The following is a 19,655-nucleotide window of genomic DNA, read 5'->3' as shown; positions in this document are numbered from 1 at the left end:
AGCCCAGGAACACTTGGTTCTATTTAGAACAAAAGCCTACTGTTGAATTCAATGTCATGGTTAAGGTTTACAGCATTGAAGAATTGCCTTGATAAATGGTCCTGACATTACAGCGTCCACGACTCCACCTTCAATGTCATCGCGACACAGTGTAAGTGTTGCAGTCTAGCCATGGCTGCCTCCCCAAAACATATTGACTTGATGCTTACTCTACCTCTGGATCCCATAGGCACAATAAATAGAAAAAGTAACACATTTACAAACTGATAAAACCCAGTAAAGCTAATAAAATTAGACACTTTATAGTTCAGCTAATCGTGTCCTTTGAAGGGCATCAAATAACACATCATGCACTGCTCAGGGGGAAATCAAATTAGGTGCCGCAATGTCCTTTCAGAACTAACACATTTGAATAGACCAGAGCTATTGTAGCTAATCAACTTGTAGATGTTTTATCCTTAATACAATATTTATATTAACTGAGCTTTATGCAGTTTGGGTATGAAAAGGAAGAAAATAATTCCTTAAAGTGTTGCTCAGTTTGTTTTCTGAATCATTTGGCTTTTATTTGTAACACGTGTGTCACAACGATGTATATAAATCTGCAAAAGTGTTCAAAAATCACTTAGCCTACAAGAACTTGACTGAGTTACTCAATTTTCAGAGTTACTCTTCCCTCCATTTGTTGCTCTTCATATCTCCAACTCCAAATGACAACCACATCACTGGTTCACGAAGACATAACTGATAAAGTCAAGTATCTTTTCTCAGGGTGTTTAATTCTGCCTTAAACCAAAGTCTATTCAGAGAAAGCTGCTATATTTGTTAATCTCCAAATTCTTAAACTCAGGGTTAATATTCTTTTATTATGGGCCACTTCTTTTCCATTAAAACTTATAAATTGCCAACAAAATATAAAAACACCCATTTATAGGAAAGACAGTTAAGAATACACAAGACTAAAGTTATCCTTTAGGGAAGAGGACACTGGGGGATAGAAAGAGGATCTGTGAGTAAAGATCTTAGAGAAGAAATGAGACATTAAATTAATGTTCTAAGACAGGGGTCAGCAATCTGTGGCCTGTGAGCCAAATCTGTCGCACTTGCTTTTGTAAATAAAGTTTTGTTGGACACATCTACACTTAATTGTTAACATATTTTCTCTGGATGCTTTCACATAGTTGTGCTACCTACCATATGTCCTGCAAAACCAAAAATGTTTTAGTGTCTGACCCTCTACAGAATATATTTGCCAACCACTATTATAAGGTTCTAAAGGCCTTACTAAAGAAAAAGGAATGAAAAAGAGATAAAAGAATATGATTCCCACTATGAACACATGGACACAGAGGGGAACAACACTTACTGGGGCCTTGTGGAGGCTGGAGGGTGGGAGGAGGGAGAGGAAGAGGAAAAATAATTAATGGGTACCAGGCTTAATACCTGGGTGATGAAATAATCTGTACAGCAATCCCCAGGACACAACTTTACTTATGTTACAAACCTGCACTTGTACTCCTGAAATTAAAATAAAAGTTAAAAGAACATAAAAAGAGGCTATATCATGTTCATTAACATGAAGACTCAATGTTCTACAGTCATTATTCTTCCTAAGTTAATTTATAAGTTCATCAGAATCCTCAGAAAGCATGTATCAAGTTTAAATACATTATTTCTATAGAATAAAGCCTATATGTTTAAGTGTAATCAAATAACACATTTGTCGCAAAATATCTAGATGTCAATGAGACCACATTGATCAAAGTGAATGATTTAACAAATAAATAAATAATAAATTGGGATACTAGATAAATCTTCCACATAGAAGAACTCCAAATAGCTTGTATAGTCTGTCCTTAAGAAGGTAAAACATTTACTTCCTACTTGCCACACACAGAAACTTCTTCCAAAAATTACAAAATGGAAAGGAAGCAAAAAAAAGAGTAACTTTATAGTGAAGAACCTAACAAACACTTCCTCATGCAGGTGATCAAGGTCAACATCAACAGTGATAAGTCAGGCTGACAATATGTACCCTTGGCATGTTGTGATAAAAGTGACATTTTATCTCTGTGGTCTTCTCTCAAAAACACATAACCCCAGTCTAATCATGAGAAAAACATCAGACAAATCCAAAATGCGGGACATTCTACAAAATGCCTGACCAGGATTCCTGAAACCTGTCACAGTCATTAAAAAGAAGAAAAGTTTGAGAAATTCTCACAGCTAGGAGGAGCTGAAAGAGACATGACCATTAAGTGTAATGTAATATCCTGGATGGACCCCGAAACAGAAAAAGGACTGGATAAAAAATGAGAAAACATGAATATTATGGGCTTTAGTTATCAATAATGTATGAATATTAGTTCATTAATTAAAACATGTTTCATATCAACGTAAGAAGCTAATAGAGAAACTTGGATGTGGCATATTTGGGAACTTTGTATGCTATCTTTGTTTTTTGTTTTGTTTTGTTTCTGATTGCTTTTCTTTTTTTTATGTTTTTTTTTATTATACTTTAAGTTCTAGGGTACATGTGCATAACGTGCAGGTTTGTTACATATGTATACTTATACCATGTTGGTGTGCTGCACCCATCAACTCGTCAGCACCCATCAATTCATCATTTATATCATGTATAACTCCCCAATGCAATCCCTCCCTCCTCCCCCCTCCCCATGATAGGCCCCAGTGTGTGATGTTCCCCTTCCCGAGTCCAAGTGATCTCATTGTTCAGTTCCCACCTATGAGTGAGAACATGCGGTGTTTGGTTTTCTCTTCTTGTGATAGTTTGCTAAGAATGATGGTTTCCAGCTGCATCCATGTCCCTACAAAGGACGCAAACTCATCCTTTTTGATGGCTGCATAGTATTCCATGGTGTATATGTGCCACATTTTCTTAATCCAGTCTGTCACAGATGGACATTTGGGTTGATTCCAAGTCTTTGCTATTGTGAATAGTGCCGCAATAAACATACGTGTGCATGTGTCTTTGCAGTAGAATAATTTATAATCCTTTGGGTATATACCCAGTAGTGGGATGGCTGGGTCATATGGTGCCTTTAGTTCTAGATCCTTGAGGAATTGCCATACTGTTTTCCATAATGGTTGAACTAGTTTACAATCCCACCAACAGTGTAAAAGTGTTCCTATTTCACCACATCCTCTCCAACACCTGTTGTTTCCTGACTTCTTAATGATTGCCAATCTAACTGGTGTGAGATGGTATCTCATTGTGGTTTTGATTTGCATTTCTCTGATGGCGAGTGATGAGGAGCATTTTTTCATGTGTCTGTTGGCTGTATGGATGTCTTCTTTTGAGAAATGTCTGTTCATATCCTTTCCCCACTTTTTGATGGGGTTGTTTGTTTTTTTCTTGTATATTTGTTTGAGTTCTTTGTAGATTCTGGATATTAGCCCTTTGTCAGATGAGTAGGTTGCAAAAATTTTCTCCCATTCTGTAGGTTGCCTGTTCACTCTGATGGTAGTTTTTTTTTTGCTGTGCAAAAGCTCTTTAGTTTAATGAGATCCCATTTGTCAATTTTGGCTTTTGCTGCCATTGCTTTCGGTGTTTTAGACATGAAGTCCTTGCCCATGCCTATGTCCTGAATGGTATTACCTAGATTTTCTTCTAGGGTTTTTATGGTATTAGGTCTAACATTTAAGTCTCTAATCCATCTTGAATTAATCTTCATATAAGGTGTAAGGAAAGGATCCAGTTTCAGCTTTCTACTTATGGCTAGCCAATTTTCCCAGCACCATTTATTGAATAGGGAATCCTTTCCCCATTTCTTGTTTCTCTCAGGTTTGTCAAAGATCAGATGGCTGTAGATGTGTGGTATTATTTCTGAGGACTCTGTTCTGTTCCATTGGTCTATATCTCTGTTTTGGTACCAGTACCATGCTGTTTTGGTTACTGTAGACTTGTAGTATAGTTTGAAGTCAGGTAGCGTGACGCCTCCAGCTTTGTCCTTTTGACTTAGGATTGTCTTGGCAATGCGGGCTCTTTCTTCATTCCATATGAACTTTAAAGCAGTTTTTTCCAATTCTGTGAAGAAACTCATTGGTAGCTTGATGGGGATGGCATTGAATCTATAAATAACCTTGGGCAGTATGGCCATTTTCACGATATTGATTCTTCCTATCCATGAGCATGGTATGTTCTGCCATTTGTTTGTGTCCTCTTTGATTTCACTGAGCAGTGGTTTGTAGTTCTCCTTGAAGAGGTCCTTTACATCCCTTGTAGGTTGGATTCCTAGGTATTTTATTCTCTTTGAAGCAATTGTGAATGGAAGTTCATTCCTGATTTGGCTCTCTGCTTGTCTGTTACTGGTGTATAAGAGTGCTTGTGATTTTTGCACATTAATTTTGTATCCTGAGACTTTGCTGAAGTTGCTTATCAGCTTAAGGAGATTTTGGGCTGAGACAATGGGGTTTTCTAAATATACAATCATGTCATCTGCAAACAGGGACAATTTGACTTCTTCTTTTCCTAACTGGATACCCTTGATTTCTTTCTCTTGCCTGATTGCCCTAGCCAGAAATTCCAACACTATGTTGAATAGGAGTGGTGAGAGAGGGCATCCCTGTCTTGTGCCAGTTTTCAAAGGGAATTTTTCCAGTTTTTGCCCATTCAGTATTATATTAGCTGTGGGTTTGTCATAAATAGCTCTTATTATTTTGAGGTACGTTCCATCAATACCAAATTTATTGAACGTTTTTAGCATGAAGGGCTGTTGAATTTTGTCAAAAGCCTTTTCTTTATCTATTGAGATAATCATGTGGTTCTTGTGTTTGGTTCTGTTTATATGCTGGATTACATTTATTGATTTGTGAATGTTGAACCAGCCTTGCATCGCAGGGATGAAGCCCACTTGATCATGGTGGATAAGCTTTTTGATGTGCTGCTGAATCCGGTTTGCCAGTATTTTATTGAGATTTTTGCATCGATGTTCATCAGGGATATTGGTCTAAAATTCTCTTTTTTTGTTGTGTCTCTGCCAGGCTTTGGTATCAGGATGATGTTGGCCTCATAAAATGAGTTAGGGAGGATTCCCTCTTTTTCTATTGATTGGAATAGTTTCAGAAGGAATGGTACCAGCTCCTCCTTGTACCTCTGGTAGAATTCAGCTGTGAATCCATCTGGTCCTGGACTTTTTTTGGTGGGTAGGCTATTAATTTTTGCCTCATTTCAAAGCCTGCTATTGGTCTATTCAGGGATTCAACTTCTTCCTGGTTAGTCTTGGAGAGTGTAAGTGTCCAGGAAATTATCCATTTCTTCTAGATTTTCTAGTTGATTTGCGTAGAGGCGTTTATAGTATTCTCTGATGGTAGTTTGTTTTTCTGTGGGGTCAGTGGTGATATCCCCTTTATCATTTTTTATTGCGTCTATTTGATTCCTCTCTCTTTTCTTCTTTATTAGTCTTGCTAGCGGTCTGTCAATTTTGTTGATCTTTGCAAAAAACCAACTCCTGGATTCATTGATTTTTTGGAGGGTTTTTTGTGTCGCTATCTCCTTCAGTTCTGCTCTGATCTTAGTTATTTCTTGCCTTCTGCTAGCTTTTGAATGTGTTTGCTCTTGCCTCTCTAGTTCTTTTAATTGTGATGTTAGAGTGTCAATTTTAGATCTTTCCTGCTTTCTCTTGTGGGCATTTAGTGCTATAAATTTCCCTCTGCACACTGCTTTAAATGTGTCCCAGAGATTCTGGTATGTTGTATCTTTGTTCTCATTGGTTTCAAAGAACATCTTTATTTCTGCTTTCATTTCGTTATGTACCCAGTAGTCGTTCAGGAGCAGGTTGTTCAGTTTCCATGTAGTTGAGCGGTTTTGATTGAGTTTCTTAGTCCTGAGTTCTAGTTTGATTGCACTGTGGTCTGAGAGACAGTTGGTTATAATTTCTGTTCTTGTACATTTGCTGAGGAGTGCTTTACTTCCAATTATGTGGTCAATTTTGGAATAAGTGTGATGTGGTGCTGAGAAGAATGTATATTCTGTTGATTTGGGGTGGAGAGTTCTATAGATGTCTATTAGGTCCGCTTGGTGCAGAGATGAGTTCAATTCCTGGATATCCTTGTTAACTTTCTGTCTCGTTGATCTGTCTAATGTTGACAGTGGAGTGTTGAAGTCTCCCATTATTATTGTATGGGAGTCTAAGTCTCTTTGTAAGTCTCTAAGGACTTGCTTTATGAATCTGGGTGCTCCTGTATTGGGTGCATATATATTTAGGAGAGTTAGCTCTTCCTGTTTAATTGATCCCTTTACCATTATGTAATGGCCTTCTTTGTCTCTTTTGATCTTTGATGGTTTAAAGTCTATTTTATCAGAGACTAGGATTGCAACCCCTGCTTTCTTTTGTTCTGCATTTGCTTGGTAGATCTTCCTCCATCCCTTTATTTTGAGCCTATGTATGTCTCTGCATGTGAGATGGGTCTCCTGAATACAGCAGACTGATGGGTCTTGACTCTTTATCCAGTTTGCCAGTCTGTGTCTTTTAATTGGAGCATTTAGTCCATTTATATTTAAGGTTAACATTGTTATGTGTGAACTTGATCCTGTCATTATGATATTAACTGGTTATTTTGCTCGTTAGTTGATGCAGTTTCTTCCTAGCCTTGATGGTCTTTACATTTTGGCATGTTTTTGCAATGGCTGGTACTGATTGTTCCTTTCCATGTTTAGGGCTTCCTTCAGGGTCTCTTGTAAGGCAGGCCTGGTGGTGACAAAATCTCTAAGCATTTGCTTATCTGTAAAGGATTTTATTTCTCCTTCACTGATGAAACTTAGTTTGGCTGGATATGAAATTCTGGGTTTAAAATTCTTTTCTTTAAGAACGTTGAATATTGGCCCCCACTCTCTTCTGGCTTGGAGAGTTTCTGCTGAGAGATCTGCTGTTAGTCTGACGGGCTTCCCTTTGTGGTAACCCGACCTTTCTCTCTGGCTGCCCTTAAGATTTTTCCTTCATTTCAACTTTGGTGAATCTGGCAATTATGTGTCTTGGAGTTGCTCTTCTGGAGGAGTATCTTTGTGGTGTTCTCTGTATTTCCTGAATTTGAATGTTGGCCTGCCCTACTAGGTTGGGGAAGTTCTCCTGGATGGTATCCTGAAGAGTGTTTTCCAACTTGGTTCCATTTTCCCCCTCACTTTCAGGCACCCCAGTCAGACGTAGATTTGGTCTTTTTATATAATCCCATACTTCTTGCAGGCTTTGTTCATTTCTTTTTCTTCTTTTTTCTTTTGGTTTCTCTTCTCGCTTCATTTCATTCATTTGATCCTCAATCGCTGATACTCTTTCTTCCAGTTGATCGAGTCGGTTACTGAAGCTGTGCATTGTCACGTATTTCTCATGTCATGGTTTTCATCTCTGTCATTTCGTTTATGACCTTCTCTGCATTAATTAGTCTAGCTGTCAATTCTTCCACTCTTTTTTCAATATTTTTAGTTTCTTTGTGCTGGGTACGTAATTCCTCCTTTAGCTCTGATAAGTTTGATGGACTAAAGGCTTCTTCTCTCATCTCGTCAAAGTCATTCTCTGACCAGCTTTGATCCGTTGCTGGCGATGGGCTGCGCTCCTTTGCAGGGGGAGATGCGCTCTTATTTTTTGAATTTCCAGCTTTTCTGCCCTGCTTTTTCCCCATCTTTGTGGTTTTATCTGTCTCTGGTCTTTGATGATGGTGACGTACTGATGGGGTTTTGGTATAGGTGTCCTTCCTGTTTGATAGTTTTCCTTCTGACAGTCAGGACCCTTAGCTATAGGTCTGTTGGAGATTGCTTGAGGTCCACTCCTGACCCTGTTTGCCTGGGTATCAGCAGCAGAGGTTGCAGAAGATAGAATATTGCTGAACAGCGAGTGTACCTGTCTGATTCTTCCTTTGGAAGCTTCCTCTCAGGGGTGTACTCCACCCTGTGAGGTGTGGGGTGTCAGACTGCCCCTAGTGGGGGATGTCTCCCAGCTAGGCTACTCAGGGGTCAGGGAGCCACCTGATCAGGCAGTCTGTCGGTTCTCAGATCTCAACCTCCATGTTGGGAGATCCACGGCTCTCCCCAAAGCTGTCAGATAGAGTCGTTCATGTCTGCAGAGGCCCCCGCTGCTTCCCCTGTTGGTCTTCAGCTGTGGGCTGTCCCCAGAGGTGGAGTCTACAGAGACAGGCAGGCTTCCTTGAGCTGCTGTGAGCTCCACCCAGTTCGAGCTTCCCAGCGGCTTTGCTTGCCTACTTAAGCCTCGGCAATGGCGGGCGCCCCTCCCCCAGCCTCGCTGCTGCCTTGCGGATAGATTGCCGCAGACTGCTGTGTTAGCAATGAGGGAGGCTCTGTGGGCATGGGACCCTCCCAGCCAGGTGTGGGATATATTCTCCTGGTGTGCCTGTTTGCTTAAAGCGCAGTATTGGGGTGGGAGTTACCCGATTTTCCAGGTGTTGTGTGTCTCAGTTCCCCTGGCTAGGAAAACGGATTCCCTTCCCCCTTGCGCTTCCAGGTGAGGCGATGCCTCGCCCTGCTTCAGCTCTCACTGGTCAGGCTGCAGCAGCTGACCAGCACCGATTTTCCAGCACTCCCTAGTGAGATGACCCCAGTACCTCAGTTGAAAATGCAGAAATCACCGGTCTTCTGTGTCGCTCGCGCTGGGAGTTGGAGACTGGAGCTGTTCCTATTCGGCCATCTTGCTCCGCCCCTTCTGATTGCTTTTCATTTTGTAAATCTAACCTGTGTTAAAATTTAAGAGTTTATTTTTTAAATCCTGGGAACTATAGTATAATACCATTTGATCATTGCTTCCTTCAGATCTTTTTAATGATTTTAAATGTAGTTAAAACTATATTTCATATACAAGGAAGATTACAAAAGAAAGCAAACATCGAAGAATGGTGTGATGCCTTATATGATGAATATTAGAACAATATGAAGCTCCTTTATAAAAATGCTTAACTATTATAAATGCTATAAACAAAAAGTCATTTTATGTAGATAATTGCAAACCTGGAAAAGAAGAGTCTGTGGGGATCAGAAGAAATTTTAGTTCCTGGATTACTATTCTTCTATTATGCTTCCTATATCAAGAGCTGCTGATAGGCTTTAATTAGTTGGGTAAGTCCTAACAATTACTTCCTAACCCTCAACCACTCTTGAAGTCCTATATCATACTAAAGGATGAAGAGGTATTTGATTTATTCATTCATTTTGTTTCCCTTTTGTCTCTGTTCCCTCTGCCTCTGTGTAGCCTCTACTTTTTCATTTATAATATATCTACAGAATTGCCAAACAAGTATCTGTAATTTGGGGAAAGAAAACATTATATTTGTGTTCTATGCTATCATTTTATCTTTAGGATGTTATCAGAACATTGAAACCACTGGAAATCCATATGCCAAGATTTTAAAATCATGTATAAGAGTGCATTACTTGCTGTACTCATTTTGAGGCATCAAACAGAACATGGGAATAACTTGATTTGAGTTTTTACACTTTTAGGTTGCTTTTAAGTCTACAATACATGTTCCGATTCATGTATCTGGAAATTTGTTCATTAAAAGTGCACCGCCAATATAGCTCAGGCTTGACGTTGTGAACCCCTCATTTTTTCTAGTTATGTGATCTTTTGAAAATTACTTCACCTGAATAATTTGAGTTTAGGTTTTGTTACATTCAAAATGGTTGTAAAGATGATAATTATATCACTAATGACATTATATCATGGTGATATAATGAAAATATACTTTCTGACTTTTAGTAAATAACCAACAGATGATATGTTTAATTAATGACAATAACTATTATAAATATTTTCTTCATGGCTTGGATAGTCAACTGTGATTCGAAATAATTAAATGACTTACTATCATAAAACTAGAAAATGGTAGTATTAAGGTTTGAGCTATTGCCTTTGGAATACCTTTATTCATTTATTTGCTTATACAAAAAAAAAAACTATCTATGATCTAGTATCAGCAATTCTTCTAGATCTTGAAGCTTGAATTCAAGCAGGAAGAGAGAGAAAAACAATAAAAATGAATTATAAAATGTATAGAAAAGATATAGCACTTCAGAAGGTGGTATTTGCAATAAAGGTGACAGGGACTATAGGAAGTAGGAAAGAAATATTTTGTTAGCAGAGTTTTTAAACAAGGCTGGCTGCTGAACAAGAATGAAGACAAACTGATTTGTATAAAGGCTGATATGTATAAAGAAGGTAGAGCATGGCAAATTAATTTTTATCATTAAAGGCCTCCCATCATTCATATATATTTTGTAGTAATTAAAACACACTCAATATACTTCTTTCATACTACAGACAAAAAGCATTGCAATTTTACTTTCGAATTTCAGAAATACAGTTACAGTAAATGCAATGGTCATTAGAATGCATCTCTGCGATATTAAAGACATAGTTGTATTCTTTTTTTCCTAGAAATTATAACCAATAGACAATCTTTTAAAAATAATTTTGTGCTGATGCTCTGAAACGTTTTTCTGCCATAACCTTCTCTAGTTGATAAATATTAACATAAAATAAACAAGAGTTGCATATTATGATTTCAAAAGCAGTTAATTATTAGCAGAAGAAGGAGAGAAGAGAAATGGTAGGCAGTCACTTAAATATCTGTTAAAAAAGGTAAGTTAGATGTAAAAGGAAGCATATGAATTTAATTTTTAGAAGCTTCCTCTTGGTTTTAGCAGCTCCAAAAAGCTATCAGATATTAACCTATTGGATAAATAAATAAATAATAATTTCAATGTTGCATCTGTGATAAACCAACCGCTATGGGTTTTGCTAAATATCTTGCCTGTGCTAGCTATAAAACCACCACAAATTTAGAATATCTCTATATTTAACAGTATAATTAGTATAAACTAGAACGTTTTCCAGAAAAGGAAATAATTATTTTAGCATTAATAATGGACTACTTTTATACATATGTATTAATCTCTTTCCCTAGAAACATCATCTCAAATTTCCTACAATAGATTACAAGCAAATAAAAGGAAATGGATTTCAGAAAAATATAGATTCCTCAAGAGCTGATTCTGGAGACAATCATTTTTTTTCTCAAATAAATGAAATTTTCACGACTCCATTATGAGATTCATTTTTTCATTAAATTATGCTGAGAATAAAAGAGAAAAATACTCATATAATCCACAGAATTATTAATAGTAATACCTTCTTACATATCCTTCTAAGATGAATTAGGTTTATTCTTCACATAAATACATAGTGACTCTTACTTCTCCCCTTGTAACTGAAGTTCATTGTCATCTCATTTCTCTTAGCAACTCAGTGGACATTACTTGAGGTTAAAATCAAGTCAATTAGGATCTGCAGCTCGTTACAGAGAATGGAAGTTTGCTGCTTGCCAGAACACCTGCGCTCCTCAAACAGCCCTGGTACTTAATTGTTTCCAGGTGCAGCACATGCTCATTTTGAGCTAATTCAGAATTGTGAATTCCTGCTTCCAGAGAACACAGTTTGAAAGTTTGAGTTAACTAATAAGAGAATTAACCCTCAGTTAGAAGAATTGTATGTGCCTCTAGTCCTTAAGATGGAAATTTACAGAATATTAGTTGATGTTCAATTCAAAAACAGACTTTTCTTTGTTGAGCCAACAGCACCTATTCTTATAAACCTAGAAGACACATTTACAACTGTTAGGGATTACCTCGTGTGGTTCACTCAATAAATATTAAGGACCCTTTATGTGTCAGGCACTTGAAATACAGCAGTGAGCAAAACAAAGATCCTTCATACAGCTTATATTCTAGTGGGAGACATAAGTTTTCTTTCTTTTTCCCTTCATAGTTTGGTACTTCCTTAAGAGGAGAAAACATAGTGTTAGGTTCTAGTAACCATGAAATAATTACACATAACTTTATTCCAATACGAGGTTTTAACTTCTAACATCCACGAAATAATCACACTTAGACTTATTTCACCCAAATTAGTCGATACTCAGTTTGGTTCTGCTCTGAACTTTAACATACCTCCAGTTCAGGGTACCAGAGAAGAATCCACCCTATTTTAGAACCTGGTCCCTCATATTTTCTAATTTCTTTTTATCAGAAACAATAGTCGTACTCTATATTAATAGCCAGCAAACACATACCACACACAAAGGCAGACACACACACACACACACACACACATATCTCCCAGTTAGGATATTTGAAGGATAATGGAGTATTATTACCAACTCTAGCCCTCTCCCTTTGGACTTCACTTTCTTCTGAAACATGGTAGCTGAATTATATTTATATTTCAAAGGGTCAGGATTTATAATTCTCCAAAGAAGGTGTGGTTTGTGGTTTCTACATCAAACAACAGATTTTCTACAGACCCTTTGGAGAAATACTGAGTTCAGTTTCCTCTGTTTCAGTTTTTTGCCCTGCCAGGTGGTATTGCTAGGATCATATCTTCTGATGTTTGCTAAAACAAGGAAAAGGAAGTATCATAGTCCTAGGAAGTCATGATCCACGTGATCACCATTCATGAGCAGGATTGCTGATAAAATATTTTGGCTTTTTTCTTCATCATTCACTTTTATTCCTTGCTAGGTTAGTTTGTGCTATCTAGCTTGTTTATACCTATAAAAGGGTCAGAAATCTAAAAATAAATTTGTCCCTGACAAAGCCAGAAACATATATCCTAGGATGATAGTACAGGCAAATTAAATATTTTTGTATGGCTAAAAATAACTTAATCAATAATTACAATAGTTTGAATTCATTATCTAAATATCTCTCTTAAATATTCCAAAATAATAATAATCATTATACTTTATTAGTATTGAGAGGTGACAATGTGCTAGCAGCCTTCACTCTCAGCGCCTCCTCAGCCTCGGTGTCCACTCTGGCGGTGCTTGAGGAGCCCTTCAGCCCGCCACAGCACCCTCCCAGGCCCTCTCTGGGCTGGCTGAGGCTGGAGCTGCCTCCCTCTGCTTGCAGGCAGGTGTGGAGGGAGAGGCGCGGGCGGGAACCGGGGCGGCCCGGTGCTCATGGGCCAGTGCGAGTTCCGGCGGGCACTGGCGCGGGCTCCGCAGGTTCCGCACAGGGAGCGGCTGGCTGGCCCCAGGGGCCCAAGGCAGTGAGGGGCTTAGCACCTGGGCCAGCAACTGTGGAGGCTGCACCGGGTCCCCCAGCAGTGCTGGCCCCCCAGCACTGCCCTCAAATTCTCTCTGGGCCTTAGCTGCCTCCTGCAGGGCAGGGCTTGGGACCTGGAGCCCTCCCATGTCTGAGCTCCTCCCCCTGCAGTGGGCTTCCACTCAGATGGAGCCTCCTTTAAGGGTGCTGCCCCCTGCTCCGTGGCGCCTGGTCCTATCCACAGCCCAAGGGCTGAGGAGTGCAGGAACTTGGGACTGGCAGGCAGCTCCACCTGCAGCCCCAGTGCAGGATCCACCAGGTGAAGCCAGCTGGGCTTCTGAGTGGGATGGGGACTTGGGGAACTTTTATATCTAGCTAAGGAATCATAAATACACCAATCAGCACTCCGTGTCTAGCTCACTGTTTGTAAATACACCAATCAGTATGCTGTGTCTAGCTCAAGGTTTGTAAATACACCAATTGGTACTCTGTATCTTGCTAGCTCTGTATCTAGCTAACCTAGTGGGGACTTGGAGAAGTTTTCTGTCTAGCACCCTGTGTCTAGGGCAAGGATTGTGAACACACCAATCAGCACTCTGTCTAGCTCAGGGTTTGTAAATACACCAATCAGTACTCTGTGTCTAGCTCAAGGTTTGTAAATACACCAATTGGTACTCTGTATCTGGCTAACTCTGTATCTAGCTAACCTAGTGGGGACTTGGAGAAGTTTTCTGTCTAGCACCCTGTCTAGGGCAAGGATTGTGAACACACCAATCAGCACTCTGTCAAAATGGACCAATCAGCTCTCTGTAAAATAGACCAATCAGCTCTCCGTAAAATGGGCCAATCGGCAGGATGTGGGTGGGGTCAGATAAGTGAATAAAAGCAGGCTGCCCCAGCAACCAGCTGGGGTCCCCTTACAGACTGTGGGAGCATTACTTTTGCTCTTTGCAATAAATCTTGCTCCTACTCACTCTTTGGGGCCACGCTGCCTTTAAAAGCTGTAACACTCACCACGAAGGTCTGCAGCTTCACTACTGACAGCGAGACTTGGAACCCGCCAGCAGGAAGAAGCTCCAGACACATCTGAAGGTCTGAAGGAACAAACTCCGGACACACCATCTTTAAGAACTGTAACACTCACCGCGAGGGTCCACGGCTTCCTTCTTGAAGTCAGTGAGACCAAGAGCCCACCAATTCCGGACACAGTATCATTATTTTAAGTGAACTATGTAACCTAACTAAGTTTAAGAGTTACTTTCTAAAGGAATGTGGAGGTCTTTTTGTCATGATTAATTTCTGGGGGGTTTAAAATATATTTTTCTTTCCATTGTATTTTTTTTTTTGTTTTTAGTATTCACTACATTTTCAATTCTGAAATAACTTCATGTTTAACTTATTAGACAAATGGTTTATTAGAAACGTACGGTGTTAACGTACGTTTCTAATAAACGTAGTCCATTTTCACACTGCTCCAAAGAAATACCCAAGACTGGGTAATTTATAAAGGAAAGAAGTTTAATTGACTGACAGTTCAGTATGGCCGGGGAGGCCTAAGGAAACATAATTATGGTGGAAATGCAAAGGGGAAGCAAACTTGGACCTTCTCACATGGTGGCAGGAGAGAGAGGAAAGTGAGCAAGAGAGAACTGCTAAACACTTATAAAATCATCAGATCACATGAGAACCCACTATCATGAGAACAGCATGGGGAGAACCACCCCCATGATCCAGTCACCTCCCACCAGGTCTCTCCGTCAACACCTGGATATTACAATTCAATATGAGATTTGTGTGGGGACACAAATCCGAACCATAGTACATGCCCAAGTCATGTATAACTCTTCCTCTGACTCTTTTTACACTATGTCATTTCTATTCATTGGTGCACTCTAAATTGTGGTTTCACAGAACACCAGTGGTTTGTGCAATATTCATTGCTAATATTCTAATAAGAAAATAATGTTTTTCCAGAAATTATGCCCATTTTGTGATAGATATATGTGTGGGTGTGTGCGCGTATATATATATATATATTTTTCCCCTGAGACGGAGTCTCACTCTGTCACCCAGACAGGAGAGCAGTGGTGTAATCTCTGCTCAGTGCAACCTGCGCCTCCTGGGTTCAAGTGATTCTCCTGTCTTAGCCTCCCGCGTAGCTGGGATTATAGGCACGCACCACCACAGCTGGCTAATTTTTGAATTTTTAGTAGAGATAGGGTTTCACCATGTTGGCTAGGCTGGTCTCAAACTCCTGACCTCAAGTGATCCTCCTGCCTCCGCTTCCCAAAGTGCTGGGATTACAGGTGTGAGCCATCATACCTGACCTAATAAATACATTTATTACCCAACTAACTAGGTCATTGAAAAGACAATGAGTAATACAAACACTGTTGACTGTCTATTCAATATCTGTCCTTTCTTCTATGCTACCATTTCACTGAGTTTTTCCCAAATATCAACTCTCTTCTGTTTGTCAAAACATTTCAAAATAAGCTTATTCCAAATTGCTCTAATGCAGTTATGGTGGTCCCAGTTCCACTGCTTAATCATCATGATAAGAGCAAATTCTGGCAATGATTGATAGTGAGCAGTGTACTCCTGTCATTAAGACACAGGAAAACATTATCTTTTTCTGCCTTTAAACTTTGACATATCTGGGTATTGTTTTTAAAGTTGTGGCTATTCTCAAACAAGTTTACAAATTTGATACATGAATGTAGGTTACTCTTTCAAGTATTGCTAGTTACAAAGGAGAACACAAAAGTGATGTGAAAGCTTTCAAGAAAAGGGAAGAAGATGGAAGAAAAAATGGGTATACTGATGAAAAAGATTCAGTAGAAAATAAAATTAATGGTACAGAAAAAGGTAGAGGAGGATGTCTGGAATTATATACTTGAATAGGCAAGAAGATCCAAGAACTAGGGAAAAGTATACAGAAGGCTTTAGATGGGAGTACAGACAATCCAACTATGGTATCAGGCAGTAAGAAAAAGTGTGTGGATACAGAAGAAGGTAGACGAAAACATACAGTGGAGGAGTCTGGAAAGCTTTCTTTTAGTTGTTTCAATTACTGAAGGGCTCTTTTATTTCTGTAATTCGTTCAACATCCCATCACCAATAAAGAGAAGAAACAAATTTAAACTTGAATTTATTCATATGCCTTTCCTGTAAGCATCAAACATCTGAGAATTAGGCAGGTGTTGCAGACAATGTTGCTGAGGCAAGATCAAAAATATCACCTTTCTTAACAGAATCTCATTTATTTTGTAATGGAAATGTGAACAAATTTAGACATTGAAACATAAGGCAATTAGAGCAATTCTTGTTCTCATTTTCTCAGCATCACTCCAAGATACAGATAGTCCAATTCTGAACAACAAAGAATAAGTTTGTTACAAATGTTTCTGAAAAAGTATTTCCTTTCTCAATTAAAAGAAACACTATGTGTCTAGCACTGTCCCATCTATTTTCTCTCCTTATATCTGCTTTGAGCCATCATGGTCGCTTGCCTGGGCAACAGAAACAATCTTGCCATCATTACAAACAAACAGACAAAGAAACAAACAAAAGCTTGTTTTTCATGGTTGGTCTGAAAAGATGGAATTCAGATCATTAATGACATCACAGGATAGTTAAACTGTGTCTAATAAACACAAAATTGATCAACTTACTGTTATTTAGGTATTTGCTTGCCTGTTATGGTTCTAAATATGACTTGAATTCCATAATTCCTTAACTTTCTGGAAAAAATTAAAAAAACGCTACTCTAGTTTGAATATCCCCTCCAAAACTCAGGTTGAAATTTAATCTTCAATGTGACGGTATTGAGAGGTGGGGCCTTTAAGAAGTGATTAGATTATGAGGACTCTGCCCCATAAATGGATTAATGGGAAGTTATCATGGAAGGGGAATTGGTGACTTTATTAGAAGAGGGAGAAAGACTTGAGGCAGCACCTGAGCATGCTCAGACCCTTCACCATGTAATACCCTGCACCACCTCAGGACTCTACAGAGAATGCCTGACAGCAAGAAGGCTTTCACTAGACTTTGGGGTTCTCAGCCTTCAGAACTTTAAGAAATTTATATATATATATGTTTCTTTTATATAATTGAATTTATATAATTCAATAATATATTTAATATGTTTATATATTAAATTTAAATACATATGTAAATTCTGCAGTTTCAGATATTCTGTTATAAGCATCAGAAAATGGACTAATAAAACCCACAACTATCAGTTGTGACTGAATTTTCAAAATGCAGATATTAATTATGAAACTATTCAGCTCATGATTCTGCTGTGTTCTAAGAAATGCAAAATTAGTTGTAAATTTTTAATCAAGACAGAAAATAAATCCTACCACTAAATGTTTAAGTAATGCTTGGCCCCTGGTCATTTAGAAATGTTATTCCCTTTGATGTACTGCTGAGACAGTATATTTTAAATATCTTAAAATTTCTTTTATATTTGCTTGAATTAGGAGATATTAGACATCAAATTAAAATTAAAAGTTTGAATATTGAGATATGTGTCAAAATGAAACCCATTTTATTATATGAAAAATGTCCCTTAATACTACTACATAGAATTACATAGGTCAATTAGCATGTCAAAAAACATTCCCAAACTTCTTTTAAATGTTTTGAGTGTCATTTATATTATTTTATTTATTTTAACTCCAGTTCATTGAAGTATTATTGACCAATAAAAAGTGTTGCTATTTGGCGTATAATTGACAAAAAATACATATGCAGTGTACAATGTGATGTTTTGATATACACATATATTGTAAAATGATTACTGCAATAAAGCTAATTAATATATTTATCACCACACATAGCTACCATTTTTTACTTGTTTGTTTTTGTAATGAGAACATTTAAGATCTATTCTCTTAGCAAATTTTAAGTACACAATACACTATTACTAATTTTATTTCAACATACTGTGTATTAGAGTTCCAGAATTTATTCATCCTGAATAACTGAAACTTTTTAACCTTTGACCGAAATCTCCCATTTCCCACACCCCACCCCCAGACAACCATCATTCTATTCTCTGCTTCTATGATACTTTACTTTACCACATATAAGTGATATCATGCAGTATTTTTTTGGGCGGGGGGGAGGTGTTGCTGGCTTATTTCAGGTAGCATAATATCCACCAAGTTCACCCATGCTGTCACAGATGACAGGGTCTTCTTCCTTTTTCCTTCTCTCTTTCTTCTTTCTTCTTCTTTTCTCTTCTCTTTTCTCTTTCCTCTTTCCTTTCCTTTTCTCTTTTTTTCGAGATAGAGTTTCACTCTTGTTGCCCAGGCTGGAGTACAGTGGCTCGATCTCAGCTCACTGCAACCTCCACCTCCCAGGTTCGTCTGATTCTCCTGCCTCAGGCCTCCCGAGTAGCTGAGATTACAGGCACCTGCCACCACATCCAGCTAATTTTTTATATTTTTAGTAGAAACTGGGTTTCATCATGTTGTCCAGGTTGGTCTCGAACTCCTGATCTCAGGTGATCCACCCGCCTCGACCTTCCAGAATACTGGGATTACAGGTGTGAGCCACCATGCCTGGTCGATTTTCTTCATTTTTAAGGCTAAGTAATATTCCATTAAATGTTCTTGATTCATTCATCTGTCAGTGAACACTTAGATTGATGCTATATCTTGAACATTGTGAATAATGCTGCAATTAACATAGGAATACAGGTATCTTTCAAGACATTGATTTCAGTTTCTTTGGATATACACCTAGATGTGGGTTTGCTTGATTATATGAAAGTACTATTTTTCATCTTTTGAGGAGCCTCCATAATGTTTTCCAGAATAGTTGAACTAATTTAAATTCCCAACAGCAGTGTACAAGCACTCATTATCTTTTGTATTTTTGCTAATAGTCATTCTAACAGTGTGAGGTAATATCATAATGGCTTTGATTTGCATTTCTCTGATGATTAGTGGTGTTGAGAACGTTTTCATATACATGTTAACCATTTTTATATTTTCTTGTGAGAAATGTTCATTGAGGTCCTTTGCCCATTTTATAACTGTGCTATTAGTTTTCTCTTTATTGGTTTTTTTTTAAGTTCTCTCTCTATATTAACCCCCTGGAAGAAGCATGGTTTGAAAATATTTTGTCACATTCCTATATTGTCTCTATACTCATTTGATTTTTTTTTTTTGGCCGTGCAATTTTTTAAAAAATATAGATGCAAAAGTAATTGTGTTTTTTGCTATTATTTTCAATGGTAAAAGGTGCCATTACTTTTGCACCAACCGAATAGTTTGTCACAATGCAATTTGTTTATTTTTTTATTTGTTGCCAGTGCTTTCAGGGTCATACCAAAACAAATTAATTGCCCAGGCTAATGTAATGCATTTTCCTCCTATGTTTTCTGCTAGGTATTTTAATGTTTCACATATTATGTTTAAGTATTTAATTGGAAGCTTATTTTTGCATGTAGTGTGAGAAAAGGGACAATTTTCTTCTTTTCTATGTGAATATTCTGTTTCTCCAACACCTCTTATTGAAGAGACCATCCTTTCTTCATTGTCTGTTCTTGGAAGGGAAGCTTTGGCAAAGATCA

Source organism: Trachypithecus francoisi, unplaced genomic scaffold (genome assembly GCF_009764315.1).
Source record: "Trachypithecus francoisi isolate TF-2019V2 unplaced genomic scaffold, Tfra_2.0 Lachesis_group3, whole genome shotgun sequence".
NCBI classification, from domain to species: Eukaryota; Metazoa; Chordata; class Mammalia; order Primates; family Cercopithecidae; genus Trachypithecus; species Trachypithecus francoisi.
This window is presented reverse-complemented; position numbering follows the sequence as displayed.